Source organism: Rhodnius prolixus, unplaced genomic scaffold (assembly GCF_049639745.1).
Source record: "Rhodnius prolixus isolate KJV_2025 unplaced genomic scaffold, Rpr scaffold_9, whole genome shotgun sequence".
NCBI classification, from domain to species: Eukaryota; Metazoa; Arthropoda; class Insecta; order Hemiptera; family Reduviidae; genus Rhodnius; species Rhodnius prolixus.
The window spans coordinates 17,446,690-17,470,266 of NW_027411604.1; the positions used below are offsets into that span (position 1 = coordinate 17,446,690).

The window sequence follows — 23,577 nt, forward strand, 5'->3', positions numbered from 1 at the left end:
TTAGCATACTTGACTCCCACGCGGAGGTCCCGGGTTCGAATCCAGCAGCTGACCCTTAGATTTTCTCTTCCAAGGAGTTTCTTACGGACAACACTGTCCGGTGATGGACAGTGTTGTCTGTAACGAGAGAACACTGTCCGGAGGCCGGCAGTGCACTGGAAAAAGCTCCGGGCGCTAATAACCTCAGCTGTTGATGCGCCAAAAAATAATAATAATAAATAAATAAATAAAAAATAATTCATATAAATAACCAATAGCTGCTGGAGATTTTGTTTAAATCAAAACTGATGAACAAATAGATTTTTTCCCGACGTCATTATGTTAATTAAGGTGAAATTAAGCAAACGATATTCAATAATAAAAAGGACATTAAATATATAATTACGTATAGAAGCAATGTCATAAAAAAAAATACAATGTTTAGAATCTGTCCCTGAGGATCAATCAAAATAATAATTTATTTCCTTTTGGCTTTATTTTTAACGTATTATTCACTTTTGTTTTTATTCTTTTGAATGGGAAAAACAATTTAGTGAATGAACAAAATTTAAGAAGCATCTGTTTGCTCAGACTAGGTGATAATTCTGAAACTTGGAAATATCGGCTTTCCAATTACTGTTTTAATGTGTGAAAACAATTTTAGAATCACATAAACCAAACTATAGTTATTTATTTAACAAGTGTGGAAAGTAGTACTTTTCCTCACACGAGGCAGGGTTTGCACGCACGAGCGAGCGAAGCGAGGCGAGTGCAAGTGCAAATTGCCGAGTGTGAGGAAAATACTTTACACTCGAGTTAAATATTATATTTTTTCTGCAACCATTTATTAACTAATAAAATTAAAAATTTCATTTTTACAGTCTACAAAAAGTAATTTATTTATTATAAACATTTATTGTTATATTACAATTATTTACATTACTTACGTATTTACATTACTTATTACATTTTCTGCTGTTTCTTTTATTGATGGAGGAGTGTTTTCTAAACAGGCATCACTAGAATCCATTTTAAATTTCTATAAGGTAACACTATAACCTTTTTAACTGTTATAATTAAAAATATCTAATTATTTATTAAAATATTATTTTTATTTCTATATTCCTTTCAATTTTTATTTTATTTTTTAATATTCGTTTTTTAATTATTTAGTTACGTTAAATAAGCTTATTAAAGTTTTACAGAAAATATTTATGTTAATAACAAAACTTCTTATATCAAGGAAGCACAATAAAGTTTTTCCATACACTAGTGCGGAAAGTGACACTAATAGGAATTTTTCCCCACGAGTGAGGTAAAGTTGGGCATTACACAGCTGATTTTAATTGAGTAATGAGTGCATTCCTAAATGGTTGCAGAAAAAGTAACTTTATTCACTTAGTCAGCTAGTGTGACAGCAAGATAGTTGATGTCAAATTCTTTACCAAAGCTGATGGAAACGAAACACATTTGGGACACCTTAAATCGTTCATTTGTTGATAAGTTTCACAGTGATTTTTGGAAATATTTGGACTTAAAATCAGACAATGACGTGTATATACGTCGAACGCAGGGCAAAAAACAACCAAAAGTTTACAATAGTCGCAATAGTAACTGCAAGCGACTTTTTCTGCAATCTCCTGGGGGCTTATAGATTACAGAGCATCACTTCATCTTGCACCACTTCACGTATGCATTGCACATAGTTAACTAGGAAACGCAAGAGCTTTTTACAAAGAAGAAAAGAGCTTTGTGAATTCTGTGCAAAATGAAATCATGCTCTTACTGAGGTCTGATTCTCTATCTAAAAGGTAAAAACGGCATTGCACAAGGGTTGAGAGCTTCTATTTGTGTACCTAATTCCCAATCTCTAATGCGGAGACCAAACATGTACCAACCACTTTGGCTGACTCCCATCGCAGTTCTATTGGTAAGATAAAGGAAACATCCCACCAAATAATATTCTTATTGTATTTTATTAAAATTTCGTGTTTTTGTAGTTAATGGCAATTTTATATTTTTCACAACGAGTATACACGTCGAACACACTTAACAGGTTAAGCTGAAAATTCTATAAATATGAGCCCCATTGAAAGTGGCTTTAAACACCTAAACAGTTGTGGTTTGAAAGTAAGGCAAAAGACGGTTATGACGCAGTTACAAAATTTTCTACTATTCCAAATTAACTGTTCTCCTCTGTCCAGAATTTCTGGAGAAAACTGCTGATTTAGAAGGCAACAGAAGTGACTGGAAATTTATCTATCTAGAAAAGACACTTGGTCACCACGATGATGCCTAAAATGTGCATCAGTAAATGAGGAATCCAATGCAATAACTGCACTTTTTACCTAAAACTGGTAGTGATGCACAAAATTGCCAATATTTCCCCCAATCATTTAATTTGGGTGCATACCTTGAAACGCTCTCCATTATTATTTGTTTTAACCAACAACAACGTTCCCTTACTTTTTTGTAATTGATCTATCTTCCATCAAGTTGCTCATTAATAAGAGAACTCCGTTCTGTTTGAAATTCTCGATTTTTTCCAAAGCCGAAGACATAAAACGCTAGTTGTCGAACCTTCCCCGTTTTTTTTTCCATTTTAAAAACTTACATTAATTCTTTAAAAACAAACTTTAGTTTCTGTAGATGCCCTTTTTATTGTTTTTCTTTTTTTCTCAGAATAAAAGTATTAAATGAAACCCTTGATGACTCAATGGAAAACGATTCATTTGAATCAGAAACAAGATAAGAAGCCTAAAAAAACAAATAAAGAAAACAGAGCGAATTACCTATAAATTAACCTAAACATTTGAATCATATCTTGAAATACTTTTTAAGTGTTGCTAATATAATCAATCATAAATTAAATATTTTCGTAATTGAAATAAATAAAATAAGTTTAAAGAAGAAAGTTGGCTAGCTACAATGATTTCAACAGTTTCTGAGTAAATGATGGTACACAATAAAGAACGAAACAAAAAAAAAAGAGTCGTTATCGCTTCGGCAAATTGTGATAAAAAGTTAAAGTAAACTTTATCGACCATAAAAACAAACAAAATTGCAAGTTATAATTTTAAAAATGTGAGGCAAAAACAAAATGAAAGTAAAATAAACACTTTTAATTGCGTCCAATACTTTAAAAGAAAAAAATCAATATTTTTAACAGATTTAATTTTTACTAAAAATATCATTAAAAAAAGAAGTTTATTACGCACCATTTTGATGAAATTATGCTTCACTAATTGATTTATTACTTTACAAGGTTTTTATATTTTATTTTCTTCTTAATAGCAAACAAAAAGAAATAATAATCCAAGAGTCGGCAGTTTGTTCCAATTGAGGGAAGAAAACAATTGCTGAGTAATATAATTTAAAACTGAATTTGAAAAAAGGAAAACTAACAACAATAATAATAATAGCAATAAGATTTGTTAGCCGGAAATATCATTTGTGGTAGTAACAACCGTTATCAATAAGATTATCGGAAGTAAACATTAAAAAGAAATCAATAAGAAAACTTAAAATCCAAACAAAAAGGTGGCACTATATTTATCTATTATTATTATTAGTAAAATAACCTGTTCTAATGTAACCAATTTTTAAAACTAAAAGATCCCCCAGATGATAAACAAGGTCACGCTAGTCTATTACCCCCCACTAGACTGAACCTTGTCAGCACAATCTACCTTACGATAGATTTTTTTATTTTATTTAATTTCATTTATTATTATTTCTCACAAGAGGCGCAAGGTTTTTCCCGTTTGATTAGGGCGAAAATAAGTGCACATCAAGCGAAATATATGTATGTATATTATATTACTTTTATTTAGTTACCATTGGCTTTCCTTATTTAAAGGAAAACAAATTAAACTTTTAATTACATTCTAAGTATTATTATTTTGAATAATATATAAATATCTTTTAAGTTATAATTAGTATTAATTTTTTTATTATTATTAATTCACAATTATTATAAAATATTCCTAATTTATTATTATTTATTTTTGTATAAATAAATTACTTACAATTTTATGGAAAGTAAAAAGACCCCTAGTTAAAATGGGGTGGTCCGGGTCCAGGGTGAAACTGAAAGTATGTATGACCTATATAAGGGAGGTTTTTGCGAAGCCCGGGAACGCCCTTCTTTAAAGCAACTCTACACTATGGCTGTGAAAGGGCCTGAAATGATACAGCGCAGGCTCGACCCACTTCGTCCCAGCTGTTTTTCCAATTACGTCGCACGCGTGGCGCAAAAAAAAAGAAAAAAAGAAGCCCCTTTCTGTACCCCCACTAAATAATTTTTCTTTTATCATTATATATATATAAACTTATATCTTTAAATTCTTTCACACATAAAGGAAGCTAAAAATAATTTATTTTTTCATAAAAGAACACCGAGTGTTTATTTTTATAAAATTGACAAATTTTTGCGCTCCGATAGGCTGTTTTTTAATTCATTAAATAAAAATTACAACACAAATCCAATATAGTCATTTTTTAAACAAAAATAAATAATCTATCAAAGGATGTAATTTTAAAAAAAGAAAACACAAGACAGGAAGTGACATATTGAGTATTTTATTAACCTTGCGATTAAATTCATCCCCGGAAATATGCAATTGAAACCAACTGACGCGCTACTGTAAAAAGGAGACAATATCCTTTCCCAAATAGCTTCCAATGCTTATCGCAAACATAATATTTAACACTATTTTTTTTCTCCTAATTTTATTTAGTAAAATTTAAAAATAAAAATATATAAAGTATATTCTACTCACCAAAATTTTGACACTTGGATGAAAGCAATAGAAAACTTGTCGTGAAATTTGGATGTCGTCTTCGTAACTCCACAATACGATACGTGTGATGAGATTAAAAACGGTAAAAAATGAAAACTAAAATTAAATCGGTAAACTTAAAACTTCTTTCTATGCACGCTTAAGTATAAAATACTATTTTTTTATTTATAAAAGTTGAAAACAAAACATAAAATTATAAAAGTATAAAAATATAAAAGTACAAAAAAATGAAGCAAAAGTGTTTTTATTTTTTAAGACGACTTTTATAAAAATATTACTCATATAAAAAACTGTTTCTTTTAATATATGTATTATATTATTCTAACAATTACCGTGTATAATAAAAAAATGGTAAAAAAATATGAAAAAATAAAAATACGTTCAAAAAACGTGTAATTTATAGAAAAAAATTTTGGTGCGCAGCGGGCTAGGCTTGCTGTATGACTGTGTTCACGGCCGGCCTTTGGTGGGGGGTATATATGGTTATAGGCGATGACGTAGCGTTGCTTAGCGACCACCAGTTTTTACCACCACCACCACCTCACTACCAAACGAAAAGCAAGCTTCCAAGCTTGACGTCATCAACGTTAAAGCTCTTTGCCGTAGTGACGTCACTACAGCTAAACCCATCCACCTACGTTAGGGCCTACCCCCCTCTTTTGTAACTTTTTTTTTTTGTATTATTTATTTATTTTTCTTTTAAATCTATTTAATATACAAAATTTAAGATTTACTGGACGTGCAAATCTAGTAAAACATAACATCATATTTTACAATTTACAACGCTAAGGGCTTCGTGCTAGATTGGTGGCGTTGATCAGTACTCAAGAGTGGGAGGCCAGGACTGTGCAGCCAGTGCTCAATACTAACCTACTTGACATACATGTAGCCAGGTTGAAGCCTGTCCTGCCAGACACCAATTTTAAATAATATAAACATTTTGTCTGACAATTTTATAATTTTATTAAATTAATTTTTTCAGAGCTTTTGCTACATAAGTTTTTTTTTGATAATATTTCGTACGAAGCTTTTCAATTACAATTTCCAAAAAAATTCTCGTACTACACTTTTTCAGATATTGGATTTTTCGTTAATAGATATTTTACTCAAAATCAATCCTCTAGAGCAGCGTTTCCCAACCTTTTTTGGCTCGTGTACCACTTGGTAGTACATCATGCTAAATTGTACCACTTCGTAAAAATGATTGTATTTCGTGAAATTTGTTAATCCGAGTGTGCTATTTTACTATTATTACCTTTATTTGTATAGAGATACAATGTATCTGTTACAAAGGAGTTCCAAGTTCATGTTCTTCACTTTATAAACTTAGTAAAGTGTAAGATCTCTTAGTTTTAAAACCTTTTTTAAATAATTAAAAATTGCGTACATATTTTTCTGTTCAAAATTATTAATTAATTTACAAAGTTCTTCTTTAGGATTATTATATTTGTGCCCAAATCTTCTAAATTAATTTCTTTTAAGCATTCAGCTACCTGTAAGTACCAATTAAATTTAATGTTGCTTGGATAGAACTTACCCATTACAATCCAGTCTGTTTAGGCAGATCTTTACATAGTTATCATTTAAGTTCTGTCACATGATAATTGTATTAAATTTTCTTTATCTTTTATCGATAATGATGTAGCTTTCCTAAATTTTCTTTATAGGAGGGGTTTGAAATCCAATTATCAATTGTGTTTTCGGGTTTTGGAAAATACTTCTTGAAAGATAATTTTAATCCTGTTAAATTTGCTATTATACAGGGTGACCAGAGTTATATGCTGAAAAGTGCTTAGGAACTCATTGTCCCATCCAATGGCCACCTCGTTCTCCGGACTTAACCCCAATGGACTATTTTTTGTGGGGATATCTAAAAAATAAAGTGTACAGTAACCTTAATCCCGTGGCTTCAGTCGATGATCTGAAACGTCGAATAATTCTAGCCTACCTTGGATCTTGACTTCGCCACCATAAGTGCTGCTACAAGCAAAGCGTGGTAGTCCAGAGTTTTGGCTTGCCTATCCGTTAATTGTGCCCAGTTTGAACAGATTCTTTAAAAAAAAATAACGTAATTTTGACAATAAACTGAAATTTGTTTTTCATAATTTAAATTACCATAACTTTTGAAAAACCTAACCGATTTCAAAAAAAAATTTGTTGTTTTTTTTAGGAGCCCAAATACTATAAAAATATGCAACAAAAAATATAACGTTCCATTTGAAAAACAAAAGTTGGATGCTGTATCTCGAGATACAGGGGTTTAAAAAAATGGGTCAATCACTGAAAATAAACTAGACTAAAAATGATTAAATACGTGTTTTTTATTTTTTCGAAATTTCCCGCCGTTAAAAAAAAAGTGGGTGGAGCATATAACTTTGGTCACCCTGTATATTCTCGTTTATCTTGAGACAGACCAACCTTATTGCTGTACATATTAACAACTTTACTGTATAATATTATTAATTAAAATAATTTTTATGTATTATAAAGGAAAAAAAGGTTTCTTTGATATTTTTATTCTTTAATTTTTAATGTCCGCCATTATTGATTATTTTTCGCGTGCCACCAACCAGCAACTCGCGTACCACAGGCTGGGAAACGCTCCAAACAATTAATTTTCTTTAAAAATTACACCTTAGTCGAAGGCAAAATGTTTCTAATTTAAAATTGCCTTCTATACACATGCAACTAGTATACAAATTAAAAACAAATAATACTCTTAATAGAAAAAGAAAAAGTAAAATTTGAAAAATTTGTACCATAAAGTGGTATTTCCGGTGACGAAATTATCCAAATATGGAATGTTTGCTAAAAATTTAATTAAAATTAATATTTAACGGGTGAGTCCATGGATTACAGTAGATGGAGCTTTACGAGAATGGCCATCAATCCTTTCCCACCGAAAGGGCCGAAGTTTTTCAGAAAAAAAGGTTTTATAACAAAAGCTACAGAATCGATTTCAGTTTATGTACTATAGGTACAGAATCGATTTAATGAAATCGTATTTCCGGTTTACCATTTTCTTCAAATATAGAATTTTTGTTTAATTAATTGTAATTAATGTTTAATAGGAAGTAAGTCCATATATTACAGCCAAATGGCATTCTTCCGGCTTAACCAACCACCCCCTCCCCCCAAAAGTGCCCTTAATCGAACTATTTCAGAAAAATGTTTCCTATAAAAGTTGTAGAACTATTTGTAAGCTATAATTATACCAAGTTTCAAGAAAATCCAAGAAGTGGTTTTTGAGAAAAAGTTAAAAAAGTGAAAAATCTATTCAGTAAAGTGGTACTTCCGTTAGAGCTATTTTGACCAAAAATTTATTGTCGCTTCCGCTGGTGGCACTTGAAGGAAATATCAAATTTGAAGTTTCTGCGATCATCCGTTCCCGAGATATAGTGGATAAACTGACTGCAGAGCAGTAAAGTCAGTCCAAACCTATGCCATTTAAAGACCGATGGGTTAGAGAACAGCAAATTAGTTAGAAAAAGAGCAGAATTCCAGGAATCACTGGATCTGTAACCCATCCAGCCTTAGCCGTGCTTTTTAATACTATATTTCTCTCTAACAAGCCGAATGCGATCGGTTTTTGTCGGCAACTTTCGGCTCTATGGTTATTAATTTTATTTCCAATTTAATATTTAACATCTAATATGCACACTCACACGACTTTCTTTTACTTTATTTCAAACAAACCGAATGCGGTCGGTTATTGCCGGCAACATTCGGCTCTATGGTTATTAATTTTATTTTCAATTTAATATTTAACATCTTCTATGCACACTCACACGACTTTCTTATACTTTATTTCAAACAAACCGAATGCGGTCGGTTTTTGTCGGCAACTTTTGGCTCTATTGACCATAATTATTAATTTTATTTCCTATTTAATATTTAATATCTAATATGCACACTCACACGACTTTCTTTTACTTTATTTCAAACAAACCGAATGCGGTCGGTTATTGCCGGCAACATTCGGCTCTATGATTATTAATTTTATTTCCAATTTAATATTTAACATCTTCTAAGCACACTCACACGACTTTCTTATACTTTATTTCAAACAAACCGAATGCGGTCGGTTTTTGTCGGCAACTTTTGGCTCTATTGACCATAATTATTAATTTTATTTCCTATTTAATATTTAATATCTAATATGCACACTCATACGACTTTCTTTTACTTTATTTCAAGCAAACCGAATGCGGTCGGTTTTTGTCGGCAACTTTTGGCTCTATGATTATTAATTTTATTTCCAATTTAATATTTAACATCTTCTATGCACACTCACACGACTTTCTCTAACCACTACCAATGTAGTTGGGTTTTCTTATCAACTAAAATGTTTACCAAATAGTAGTTACCTTAAATTACAAAATACATTCAAATGGAACTATTTTTAGAAAAAAATCTATTGTGCTATCATAATAATAATAATACAACAAAGTTGTAGAAAATCCTAATTTACGTCCACAATGGATTGTTTTCCATCTTCTTACTAAGACTCAGAGTGGAACTGTACACTTCTGCTCAGCGTTCTAATCTAAATCGAAACCTGATTCTAAATCTAAATTCCGATTTTTGTCAGAAACAATCGTTTATTTAGTAAGACACAGCCTTGTGAATGCACACTGGACATTTCTTTTTTGAAATGGAAATTATCACTTCACATGGCTTCCTAAATCTGAATTCGTTACAAACCGAAATCTTATAAAGATTATTGGGTTGTGCCATAGAATTTTGTTCATATTAACCAAACTTTTTTTGCCTCCAGGGTTCATCAAATAGGCTCAGAGTAGCTGCGCAAAAGTATAGGTATTTGGTTCAAACTCTCCCTAACTCAGAGAAATAATTTCAGAGTAACATACTACCATAAATAATGGATAAAAATTTATCTACGCTAAGTTTCAATTAGGAACTTTATTTGGGAACATCGCTATCAATTAGTGTTCGCTCAATGGAAGAGGAAATTACGGCCAAATTTTTGTTTTAAATTTATAACCTGATAATGAAGGTAATGATGAGGAAACGGAAATAAAAGAAGATAAGGAATAGTTGAAGAGTTACTTCCTCAGTTATCTAAATCGTGTAATTATAGTTTTCATTTACCATTAAAAATATTTAATCATTAATTAGGGAAATTTATTTTTAAATTCATGGCTGACGAGTTACAATTTTCCAAAGGCAATTTCAGTTTTCTAGCTAAATTTGGCAACCTCGATTTACTCCTTCGCCGACCTTGCTTCACACAGCATTGGTATTACACTCATGTTTATTTAAAAAAAGCCAGCCCATAGTATAATAATGTAGAGTTCTCCATCTGTTTCCAAGGAGACCGCCAGTAACTTCTTTGCTCCTGAAGAAACTCTTTAAAGCCTCTCCTTCCCCACCATTTTAGCGCCATATTAGGCACCATTTTGTGGCGATCTCGAGCTTACATTACCCATTTAAAAAGGATCTCCCTCCTCCAATATTGCCACTAAATTTATAAAAATATTAAATTTACATTTTCTTTTTTATCATTCCAAGAACATAAAATTAGAATTTCAGATTAACTGCGATAACTTTTTTTATAAAGACAACCCCATTTAATTTTTTTTAATACAGCCAGTAATATATAAAGAACTGCATTTTTGCCAGATATTGCCATTAGACTTCCCCATAACTTTACGGGATTTATTACGATTCTGATTAAAATATTAAAATAATTTTTTAAATTCTTTTTTTAAATGTAATGAAATATTGCAGTAGCGCTGAGTTTTTGATCTGAGAGCAAAAAGGATAAAGAAAAAATGCTATTTACGAATTAAAACTCAAAAGACAGACAGACTAATCAAGCGCTTTTGACAACATAAAAGACTTCTTAGACGATAGATCTAAACTGTGCTTCTATTTTAAAAGAACCATCTGGGCGAATGGATTCAATCTCATCAATCTAGAATACTTCGATCCATAGTGAACGCTTCATTTTATGTCTCTAACCGGACTGTACATACAGATCTTAACATTCTTTTTATCAACCAAGTCGCCAAAAACCCCATACAGGTAACTCCCCCTGCAATCACACGCAAATACTCTAGCTTAATCTATTTCTTCTAGAACTCTTCCTTGTACCCAACAGGACGTCTTGAAAGACATGGCCTGGTGACCTCTCCAGTGAAGAGAATGACTAACAGTTCAGTGTTATGGAGTATTACTACTGGGTAACTTGTTTACCTCTACTGTCCACTATTTCTTCTACAACCCTTCTTGGCATCCCAACAAGGCGTCTTTAAAGCCATTGTCCTCGTGATCTCCTCTCTAGTGAAGAGAGTGGGCTAATAGTTCAGTGTTTTGGAGTGTTACCACTGAGTAACTTCTCCACTCGTTTACCTCTACTGTCCACTATTTCTTCTACAACCCTTCTTGGCATCCCAACAAGGCGTCTTTAAAGCCATTGTCCTCGTGATCTCCTCTCTAGTGAAGAGAGTGGGCTAATAGTTCAGTGTTTTGGAGTGCTACCATTGGGTAACTTCTCCACTTGTTTACTTCTACTGTCCACTATTTCTTCTACAACCCTTCTTGGCATCCCAACAAGGCGTCTTTAAAGCCATTGTCCTCGTGATCTCCTCTCTAGTGAAGAGAGTGGGCTAATAGTTCAGTGTTTTGGAGTGTTACCACTGAGAAACTTCTCCACTCGTTTACCTCTACTGTCCACTATTTCTTCTACAACCCTTCTTGGCATCCCAACAAGGCGTCTTTAAAGCCATTGTCCTCGTGATCTCCTCTCTAGTGAAGAGAGTGGGCTAATAGTTCAGTGTTTTGGAGTGCTACCATTGGGTAACTTCTCCACTTGTTTACCTCTACTGTCCACTATTTCTTCTACAACCCTTCTTGGCATCCCAACAAGGCGTCTTTAAAGCCATTGTCCTCGTGATCTCCTCTCTAGTGAAGAGAGTGGGCTAATAGTTCAGTGTTTTGGAGTGTTACCACTGAGTAACTTCTCCACTCGTTTACCTCTACTGTCCACTATTTCTTCTACAACCCTTCTTGGCATCCCAACAAGGCGTCTTTAAAGCCATTGTCCTCGTGATCTCCTCTCTAGTGAAGAGAGTGGGCTAATAGTTCAGTGTTTTGGAGTGTTACCACTGAGTAACTTCTCCACTCGTTTACCTCTACTGTCCACTATTTCTTCTACAACCCTTCTTGGCATCCCAACAAGGCGTCTTTAAAGCCATTGTCCTCGTGATCTCCTCTCTAGTGAAGAGAGTGGGCTAATAGTTCAGTGTTTTGGAGTGCTACCATTGGGTAACTTCTCCACTTGTTTACCTCTACTGTCCACTATTTCTTCTACAACCCTTCTTGGCATCCCAACAAGGCGTCTTTAAAGCCATTGTCCTCGTGATCTCCTCTCTAGTGAAGAGAGTGGGCTAATAGTTCAGTGTTTTGGAGTGTTACCACTGAGTAACTTCTCCACTCGTTTACCTCTACTGTCCACTATTTCTTCTACAACCCTTCTTGGCATCCCAACAAGGCGTCTTTAAAGCCATTGTCCTCGTGATCTCCTCTCTAGTGAAGAGAGTGGGCTAATAGTTCAGTGTTTTGGAGTGTTACCACTGAGTAACTTCTCCACTCGTTCACCTCTACTGTCCACTATTTCTTCTACAACCCTTCTTGGCATCCCAACAAGGCGTCTTTAAAGCCATTGTCCTCGTGATCTCCTCTCTAGTGAAGAGAGTGGGCTAATAGTTCAGTGTTTTGGAGTGCTACCATTGGGTAACTTCTCCACTTGTTTACTTCTACTGTCCACTATTTCTTCTACAACCCTTCTTGGCATCCCAACAAGGCGTCTTTAAAGCCATTGTCCTCGTGATCTCCTCTCTAGTGAAGAGAGTGGGCTAATAGTTCAGTGTTTTGGAGTGTTACCACTGAGTAACTTCTCCACTCGTTTACCTCTACTGTCCACTATTTCTTCTACAACCCTTCTTGGCATCCCAACAAGGCGTCTTTAAAGCCATTGTCCTCGTGATCTCCTCTCTAGTGAAGAGAGTGGGCTAATAGTTCAGTGTTTTGGAGTGCTACCATTGGGTAACTTCTCCACTTGTTTACCTCTACTGTCCACTATTTCTTCTACAACCCTTCTTGGCATCCCAACAAGGCGTCTTTAAAGCCATTGTCCTCGTGATCTCCTCTCTAGTGAAGAGAGTGGGCTAATAGTTCAGTGTTTTGGAGTGTTACCACTGAGTAACTTCTCCACTCGTTTACCTCTACTGTCCACTATTTCTTCTACAACCCTTCTTGGCATCCCAACAAGGCGTCTTTAAAGACAGTGGCCTCGTGATCTCCTCTCTAGTGTAGAGAGTGGGCTAATAGTTCAGTGTTTTGGAGTGCTACCATTGGGTAACTTCTCCACTCGTTTACTTCTACTGTCCACTATTTCTTCTACAACCCTTCTTGGCATCCCAACAAGGCGTCTTTAAAGCCATTGTCCTCGTGATCTCCTCTCTAGTGAAGAGAGTGGGCTAATAGTTCAGTGTTTTGGAGTGTTACCACTGAGTAACTTCTCCACTCGTTTACCTCTACTGTCCACTATTTCTTCTACAACCCTTCTTGGCATCCCAACAAGGCGTCTTTAAAGCCATTGTCCTCGTGATCTCCTCTCTAGTGAAGAGAGTGGGCTAATAGTTCAGTGTTTTGGAGTGTTACCACTGAGTAACTTCTCCACTCGTTTACCTCTACTATCCACTATTTCTTCTACAACCCTTCTTGGCATCCCAACAAGGCGTCTTTAAAGCCATTGTCCTCGTGATCTCCTCTCTAGTGAAGAGAGTGGGCTAATAGTTCAGTGTTTTGGAGTGCTACCATTGGGTAACTTCTCCACTCGTTTACTTCTACTGTCCACTATTTCTTCTACAACCCTTCTTGGCATCCCAACAAGGCGTCTTTAAAGCCATTGTCCTCGTGATCTCCTCTCTAGTGAAGAGAGTGGGCTAATAGTTCAGTGTTTTGGAGTGTTACCACTGAGTAACTTCTCCACTCGTTTACCTCTACTGTCCACTATTTCTTCTACAACCCTTCTTGGCATCCCAACAAGGCGTCTTTAAAGCCATTGTCCTCGTGATCTCCTCTCTAGTGAAGAGAGTGGGCTAATAGTTCAGTGTTTTGGAGTGTTACCACTGAGTAACTTCTCCACTTGTTTACTTCTACTGTCCACTATTTCTTCTACAACCCTTCTTGGCATCCCAACAAGGCGTCTTTAAAGCCATTGTCCTCGTGATCTCCTCTCTAGTGAAGAGAGTGGGCTAATAGTTCAGTGTTTTGGAGTGTTGCCACTGAGTAACTTCTCCACTCGTTTACCTCTACTGTCCACTGTTGTTATTTACAGCGCCAATCCGCTGATTGGAGCAGAAATAAAAGCGAAACAAAATTATTCCTTATGGTATGACGAGAATGATTCAAAAATGAAAAATTTCATAAATTCCATCTTTAGATCAGATGTTGCCAACCGAACTGATAATAAGCAAGAAGACAACATCAAATAAACGGAATTATTTATTTCTTTACACTTTAAACTCCACAACACGAAGGATAAGTTAACTCCGGAGAATCATGTACAGATATAAAAGAAAGTATCCCCCTTCAAACATAATTAGATAATTTGTTTTTATTCTGCTTTAAGCTAATTTTACTTGACGTTCAGCTTACCTTGTGTATTGCTGAAGTGAAGTTTAACACCGAGGCTGATGCTGTTTTGAGTTGCTCCTCTTTATAATACTCCTGCAACAAAAAGGTCATATTTTAGATTATTTACTAAGTGAAAAAAGTATGTTGAATTAGGTAAGAGATTAGATTAGAAAATTGAGCAAGAATTTAGATTTAATTCTTACTGAAAAGTAAAAGAAGTCTTAACTTTTTGCAGAATCATAGCTCATCAAGAAGGTGCAGGCATTTTAATCAGGTCGTTTTTGCTGCTATTATCTGCCCAAAAACTTATTTGTGTTTAGAGGGCTGCCATTTCAGATGTCTGGACTTGGTCGGCTAGAAATTCAATGGGATCCGCATCGTTACCAGCAGTAAGCTGAAATGAGCTTTCTTAACCAGTTAAGCGTGGAATTTAGTTAAAAAAAAAAAAAAAAAACACAGTGTGCGGAATTAAAATACACGTCGAACGCAGGGCAAAACAACTAAAAGTTTACAATAGTCATAATAGTCACTGCAAGCGACTTTTTCTGCAATTTCTGGGGCTTGAGATTACCAGAGCATTCTGTGCTCTTTCAAAATCATGCACAGCTTCACGTATGCATTGCTCTAGTTAACTAGGGACGCTAGAGCTTTTACAAGGAAGAAAAGAGCTTTGAATTCTGTGTAAAATGAAATCATGCTCCTAATGAGAGGTCTGAATCTCTATCCAAGATAAAAACGGCATTGCACAAGGGTTGAGAGCTTCTATTTGTGTGCCTAATTCCCAATCTCTAATGCAGAGACCAAACATGTACCAACCACTTATCATTTGGCTGGCTCCCTCCACCTCCCTCCGTATAAAATACTTGGCAGTTCTATTGGTAAGATAAAGGAAACATCCCACCAAATAATATTCTTATTGTTTTTTTATTAAAATTTCGAGTTTTTATAGTTGATGGCAATTTTATATTTTTCACAACGACAATACACGTCGAACGCACCGTAATAGAGATTTTGTTTGACACGTCAAAATTGTTCATCAAACTTCGTTCATTAATTTCTTCTTGAACTGTTGGTTTTTGTTTTTTTTTTTTATTTAAGGTGCATCAATATCTGAGGATATTGGTGCCCGGAGCTTTTTTCCGTGCAATACCGGGAATTGCGCAGTGTTATCTCGTTACAGACAATTTTCCATTACCAGGCAGCGAGCTGTAAGAAGCTCCCCTTGGAAGAGAAAAATCGAAGGGCCAGCAGAAGCTCCAGGGAGGTAAAATGGACCCCTTTTTGCTTAGGAGCTTCTCACTAAGAGACTCCTGTATCTTCAGTCAAACAGATAGGACTGTAGCGGGAGCTCCAACTTGGTGCCTCTATGTCGTGGTGGCATTGGCTTTCTGGACAACCTTTTTGTAGAAGCTGATTGAATCTAGTTGGAGCTTGTCTGATTATCCTTCCATATCCTTAATAAAGAGCGGTGTTAACATTATCCTCTTCCCATCGAACACAGAGCCAATTAGTCCTGAAAATCATAACACTACGCAGTTATTAATTGAACTCAAACCCAAACCCAAATATTTTCAGCCATTTTGGTATAAGTGGATTATTTTTTTAGGTTTCAATAAGGGACACTGTTAGATGGTGATATAATAAATAGGATTGGGAACTAGCAAGATAGACGGACAGTTTGTAACGGGGTGTCGGGTCGATATAACTCTTCCAATCTGTACCAGGCCCAGCCAGAACGTGGGCTGCACTTTACCATCCCTCCAGTTCTTGCCGCCCTTCCTTGTCCTATTCTGGAATAAATTTCTTCCCCTTTCCGCCAACTCCAGTTCTGCAGCTCTATTCCAATTTCCCTATCTAGACATACTTGCTAATCTACTTTTCTTTATTTAGTTTTGAGTTATTGCACGTAGTTATCGGGCGTTCAGCTGGGCTTTATCTTTTTTTTTAAACTTTCCTATTCATCACAGAAAGAGTTTTTAATTAATTAAAATTAGAGACTTTACGTCTGATGTGCAAATATGAAGCATTCACACCACTGGGTGTTACAATAACTGTTTGTATGACTCTAAGGAATTGATTCTTTTCTTCCGAGTGCGGATTAGATTTGATTCAATAAGAAAGAAAACGTCAGCAGTCAAATATTAACACACAAAATTAGGGCGAGTTAAGAAGCGTGAATAGTAAATAGCAGAATCAAATCCTGTGTTTGGCTACTTTTGATTATTTAGAATAAATATCAATAATAAAATGTGTACTTTCAACCCCGTTCACGATACCTAATTTATAGTTAAACCCACCCTGACCATTACTTAACATACAAAGCCTCTTAATTTGTAATAATTCTCATTAATTCCATAAAACAATAAGGTGACTTGGCAAAGTCAAGATTCATCGCTGTTTTGGTAAAATCAATCAACTTTTTTTTTTAAATTCATTTTGTTATTTACAATCTGTATATTGTAATAAACAATAAGTAAATATGGAGAATGAAGAATAAATGGATGCGTGAAAGGCAGGAGGAAAGAAACTGCCCAGCGGTAGCACTCTCTATAGGATATGATTTTTAGTTCTTCAGGCTGTAAGGAAGTCGCGGGGCCACTGGCGATTCAGTCGGCGAGGAGGATTGTTAGGGATGTCAGAGGATGTGAGAGACTGTACTAGAGGATTGGAGCAACTGGAGAGAGCAGTATGGAATTTTGGATATTTAGTCTTGACTAATTGGTGTACGAAGGGGATGTTGAGGCCGTTGTGAAGGGCGTGGTTAGTCACCGTAGAAAGGAGTGTCAACTATCTGTCGGAGTAGTTTTGATTGAAATGTCCTGTACAGTCCGTATGTTTGTAGGTTTGGCTGAACCCCACAGCTCTAGTCCGTAAGTCCACATAGGTTTGAGGATAGTACTGTATATTAAGCGTTTGAGTTCTATGGGCAATTTGGAGCGTCGTCCAAGTAGTCAGTAAAGCAGTTTCGCACGTTTTGTCATTGCTTGTCTTTAAAGTCTAGCGAGTGGGTTCCACGTGAGTCTTTTGTCTGTGTAGAGCCCAAGGTAGTGCATCAGATCTGTACAAGGAAGAGGATTGCTGTTGAAGAGGGCAGGTGGACAGGAGCCTCGCCGGAGAGTAAACCTGGTATGCTGGCATTTCTGTGGGTTTATTTTGATCCGCCACTTCTTGGCCCAGGATTCTATTTTATGTAAGTGTATCTGTAACTTGTATGAAGCTGATGAAGGATGTGTACTTGTGGCTAGTATGGCTGTATCGTCTGCATACAGAGTAGTGTAGAGGGTTGTACAGGTATGTCTGTGTAGAGAACGGGGCCAAAATCAATCAACTAAAACCGAACATTTTGTGAAGATTTCTGCAGAAATTTAAAAAAAAGCGGAAATAAATTTAATAGATTTGAGTAAACCATGACATAGCAATATAATTTTAAACGCGAAATCAATATGCATGCGGAATGTGGTCATTCCACTTCCTTCTTTGAACTACAATCAATTGTTATTAGTCACTTCAATCAATCAATCAATCTTTTTGCCAGTAATTCCTCTGTGTGGTCCAATTTTGTTTTTGGAAGCAAAGAATTGAATATTACTCGCTTTCATCTCCTTTCCAATAGTACAATCTTTACCCTCGTAAGAAGTGAATAATTTTCAATATAAGATGTAGTCAGATTGTGCGAGGTCTGGTGAGGTTGGGACGAAGAATAAACGACGGCTCATTAATTTTGTTTTAAGTATTCTGCCGCAGAATGCGGACTCGCATTGGGAAACACTTTTCTGTTCACTAAATCGTCATACTTTTCGGCCAGAACAGCGTGAATCTATTCAATTTTTGCATCTCTATTTATACAGTTGTTCGTAACATGATCTGATCATCAAGTAATGTATATTATTTAGGTGCGGATCGTATCTACACAGGATCAACAAAAGGTCCTCTCCTCTTTGCGTAGATTGCAATGAGGAGGAGGATTTCAAACATGTAATAATGATATGTCCACGTTATGTGGTAGAAAGGAAACGAATGTTTGACGATATATACAGGTATTTAGATGCACCATTTCGCTACGAAGACATTATATTCTCCACCAACATTTATGTGCTTAAGTCGATAGCAGAGCTAGCAATGAAATATGAATGTATTTAAAAGCTATAGCCGAATTAGAATGAATGGAAGAAAATGCTTAGAGAAGGATTACGTGATTTTAATTTTGGTTAAGCTATAAGGATGGCAGGAGCACAGAGTGCTGCTCCATCCATTAGCAGTAGTTTATGTAAATAGTTGTATATAGTAGAGGGATGAATGTGTGAAGCGAATGTATTTGTAGGTAAGAATGGAGAGTAAGTGATATTCTAGTGATAAGCACCTGGACGATGCTGGCTGTATGGCGAAAGCCAATGCCAAAAAAAAAAAAAAAAAAAATTCTTTATACAAACATTATGTGATTTAGATGTGACAATTCGACCAACGGAAACCAACTCGAAATGGGTACCAAGGAGAGCTATTATAATACTGTACAATACACAAAACAAACTTTGGAACACAACTTAATTTCAAAAATTTGAAAGGGGGTAAGAGAAAATAAGATATTTATGAGATTTGTAAATTACAAAAAGAAATTTAAATATCAACTCAGAAGTTTGTGTCTAAATTTGTTAGACACAATAAGTAAACTTTGACACCGTAGAATCATTATGTGCAAATTTACAAGTATTTTTCTAATTACAATATTCATAATTTACCAATTTTTTTATTATCAATTTTTTTTGCATCTCTATTTGTACAGTTGTTCGTAACATGATCTGATCATCAAGTAATGTATATTATTTATACAACAAAATTTATTGCGTAGTTCGATAATTTAGGAGAAAAAATATTAAGAAAAATTTAACTAGAGTTTTTGGTAGATAAAATTTGTAATAAACAATTGACCAATTACAATAGAGTTGCGTGATACGTGAAATGTAGGCGGACTTAGTTGACCACGACCTGATCAAATAGGCCACGCCCATGACCAATGAAAGCAGAGTAAGCCAGTAGACAAAATGATGGTACCAAACTTCCATTTCTCCTACGTCATTTACAGCTTCTCTTATTGCTACAAATTGGTTCCTGTATATAGTATGTAATATTTTACATTGTCTGTGAGAAATATTATTCATATTTAAAATATTAAAGAATTAGAAACGAAGTATAAGAACGACGTTGTCTTTAGATAGTTGACGCAATTAAATTATCTTTCTTTTTCTTTTCTTTGCGTTTATTTTTGCTACAATCAGCGCGTTGGCGTTATAAGTAACAGCGATAACAGTAACAACAAATAACAGAAGAATACCGGAGAAGTTACCGCAGCGGTAACACTCCAAAATAGGCTATTAGTCGCTCTCTTCACTGGAGAGGAGATCACGAGGCCACTGTCTTTTAAGACGTCTTGTTAGGTTGTCAGGAAGAGTTTTAGAAGAAAGATTTTTAGCTAGAGGATTTATATGAGATTGCAGGTTGAAGTGGAGTTTTCTGTATCTTGTTTTAGCAACTTGGGTCACAAAAGGAATGTTAAGATCAGTGTGTATAGTCAGGTTGGGACATAAAATGGAGCGTTTTAAATAAGTTCGAAGTACATATTTTAGATTGTAGAGATTGAATCCTTTGGAGATTGGAGCGTTTGGTTGAACCCCACAGCTCTATTCTATTATCTTTAAATTGATAATTTATATTAACACGTTAGTTATCTTAAAAAGGACTAAAGCAGCGGATCTGCAATGGGCAATTATTACACGATTTGATCTAAGTCTTACCTCAGCGTGAGTAAAAGTAGACTGCTCATTTTCCATACGGAGCACTTCGACTTGATGGACACCCTGTATAAGCTCGATCTGGTACGCGACATTTTGTGGCGGGGATATAGGAGACACCAATTCCCTTAATGACTGACGGGCAGAGCAGTTGATCATCAAGGGCTCTGATGATCTAAGAAGATACAGTGCAGTATACCCCCGCAAACAAAAATGAAATTATTACCACAGAGACGGTATTATTTTTTTTTAAAAAAAACATAACTTTTCTAGATGAAAAGTTAAAGTAGCACTATATTGATCTATCCAGCGTACCGCCCACCTGCATACATACAAACCTACAGAAATACATTCTGGATACACGGCAAATACAGTAAACTACCCGCTCTTGTTTCATTACGCCCCCTGGCGGCTGTGTAGTTTCCCAAACAGAATTCATTCCCAGTTTGGTTAGGCAGAAAACGATTGACCCATATCTCTCGCTAACGTTTTCCATTTTAGTTCGCTAACTGGAGTCTGTGAGAAAAGTTGTTATTTTAAAGGAAATATATTTTCATGATGAGAAAGTTTTCATTACAAAAACATATTTTTCCTTTATTTTACTTCGTTTTTCCAGTTTTTAATTAAACCGTAGATTTCGAATGTTTTATTCATTTTTACTAAAATTTATGTTTACTTTAACAGTTGTTATTTGAATACTTTTTTTGAGGGAAAATTAATTTTTACTCGAAAATTGAAGTCTTGTGAGGTGTTCCCGCCAGAATGTCTATTTTAAAGGCCCACAGTGTTAGCTGTTCGCTTCCTGACAATGATATATCCCATGACTTCCGGTAGTATCGATTTTTGGTAGCGACAGCGTAAACCACGCCAACTGGATCTTCCCTTTCGCAGTAATCTCACCCTAGACCAGCTGCAAACCCATACCCGCCGCTATTTAGATAGAAAAACCTTGAAGGTGTGTGGTGGCATTGAAGCTAGTTTAGTTCGTGTATACACCCACCTAGATTCTCTATTTGTGCTAGTCTCTTAGTACGCTTGGAATTGGATGTTCACAAAAACCAAAAATATACCGGAGAATTCGGCGTAGTTCCAAAATACTTTTATGTATAAATTTAACCGATGATTCACAAAGTATGAGTGTTTAAATTTAATTATAAATTTACCAAAATTTGAATAATTGTAGATAGAAATTGGTATATTCTATTGTTCTCCTGCTTCAACTTCAGTGAAGTTGTAAAATTTTCAAACTTAATTACTATAGCTCAAGCAATTAGTAGCTACAGGATGTTGGTCTTTACGAGTCAAAGAAGATCATGGCATACTTAAAGTACACGTCATGAAATACTTTAATCTATCTCCTTAACAAAAACTTGTAGTTAAAAAAGTTAAGTATAAGGGTTGATTAAACGCCTAAAGGTACACAAATCAGCAAGTACCTACTTTTTCATTTATACTTCAGCTCGTAATTTCAGTCATATAGAAACATTCGAAAAAGCATGTGTTTAGTGGAATTACGAGTATTATAACAATTTATATCATTTAAGTAATTTTACTGTATTAAATTATTATTAAAGACTACTCGACAAGCGATCAAAACTGACCCTGACTGAACAAACGAACACTATATACCGCTCTACTTGCCCCAATACGGACGTACGGAATACAGCTCTACGGAAGTGCTAAAAAATCGACTTCAGACCTTACAATCAAAAATTCTAAGGAAAATAGTTAACGCTCCCTTCTACGTCTCCAATCACACAATACGATACACACTGATCTAAATATTCCTCTCGTTTCTGGAAATAGCCCAATCTTGATACACAAAACTCCACTCAAATCTACAGTCATTACAACCCTCTAACCCACAACATGTCTACCACAACACTTCCTTCTAATCCTCAACGCAGACTAAAGCGGCGGTGTCCACGCGATCATCTCAACATATAAAGCCGACCTCCTAGGATGGTTGCTGTGTAAGCTTGCCACCGTCGCAAACTAACGGCTTCCATCACTGGATGGTCGTCGTTTCGCTTCCCTCACGCCCTTGGCGCACATGCATGTGCGCGTGTATGTATGTACATATATATATGCGTGCATGTGTATTTGTGCTATCCTTATCACTCATCTCTTTTGCAAAATAAATAAACAAAAAAAAAATAAAAAAAAATTATCATTAATATTTTTTAGAATTGATTACATGCCATAGAACATTATGCTGCGTTGTTTACAAAAAAAAGTAACAAGAAGAAGAACAAGAACAATTTTTGAAAAAGCCGTTTTTGCTCATTTTCGGCAACTTTTTTCTCGAAACCTATTAGATCTGGGTTGTTGCAAAAAAATTACAGTTATAAAGGAGGGTTTGGAGTAAGATTTAAAGAAAATTTGGGAATTTTATCTTTTATAGAAAAAGAGAAAAAAAAATTGTCAAAGTTGGGTGTTTTTCAACGTTACGCTTTTTCGTGCAGTTTTTGATGGTCAACCCTTATACAACTGTCCTACCGGACAGTTTTAATTGACGATCAACCCTTATACAACTGTCCTACAGGACAGTTTTAATTTTTTTTTTAGTTGGAAGCAAAGAAAAACTTTATGCTGGGCCAATTTTGCGTCCATTAAAGCAATTTGTAGGAAGTAAAGACAACATTTGGAACGAATTCAAGTTCAAAATTTCACAATTTTTCCAGTAAGCTTAAAATCCGACTTCTTTACAAATTTTCCACATCAACAAAGTGTCTGGAAACTTCCTTTTGAACCAACCAATAGCAACAAGGTTTTTCTCTGCTAATTTGACCATTTTCCTCATCAAAGGTCATTATTATTAAATAAACTAATCTGCAAGACGCCACGACGACCGAGCGGTAAGAGGCGAGGGCCACTAAGCTTGGTACTTGGTTCGATTTCCGGTTTAGGTATTGGATTTTATTTTATAGTTATAAAGGAAATTTATAGTAAAGTATGTTTGTTAGTCACCTCCATCCTGACATTGGTAGTTGGACTTAAAGCCTGCCTGAAAAAATAGGCAATTACTTTACTTTTTTCTTTTTTGAAATCCAGTCTGCTGTTGGCCAATAACTTCTTGCAGCACTATACCACACATTTCCGTATTACGTTTCCAACCTAACCGGAAGGAAGTATCTGCATATTTCTTTCCCTCTACGAAAAACAATACTGCCTCCTCTATGATGTTGTCGGCTACCTTGGGCTGTTCATCGATAGAAGACTAACATCGAAACCCTTACACTCGACTTAATCGGCAAGAAATGAACACATGGTACAGACAGCTCAAATGACTATTAGATAACAGATCCAGAATAAATGGTAGATACGCCTGACTAACAGGCTGT

The 23,577-nt window shown here is 35.2% G+C and overlaps 1 protein-coding gene and 1 long non-coding RNA gene across 3 annotated transcripts in view; one reads left to right on the forward strand and one right to left on the reverse strand.

Annotated features, from left to right (window-relative positions):
- LOC141454324 (protein Tob1-like) overlaps window positions 1-5,248 on the reverse strand; it is a 175,326-nt gene extending 170,078 nt beyond the window's left edge. Inside the window, exon 1 of one of the 2 annotated variants that reach the window (XM_074128433.1) lies at window positions 4,761-5,248. The gene's annotated coding sequence lies outside the window, so the exon portion shown is untranslated. Of the gene's footprint in view, window positions 1-4,007; window positions 4,318-4,760 lie in introns of those variants that run through there. The other variant, XM_074128436.1, reaches the window with a different exon arrangement.
- The window catches only part of LOC141454326 (uncharacterized), a 33,073-nt gene continuing 13,211 nt past the window's right edge, over window positions 3,716-23,577 (forward strand). Inside the window, exon 1 of the long non-coding RNA XR_012458629.1 lies at window positions 3,716-3,784. This is a non-coding gene — a long non-coding RNA (uncharacterized lncRNA). The remainder of the gene's footprint in view (window positions 3,785-23,577) is intronic.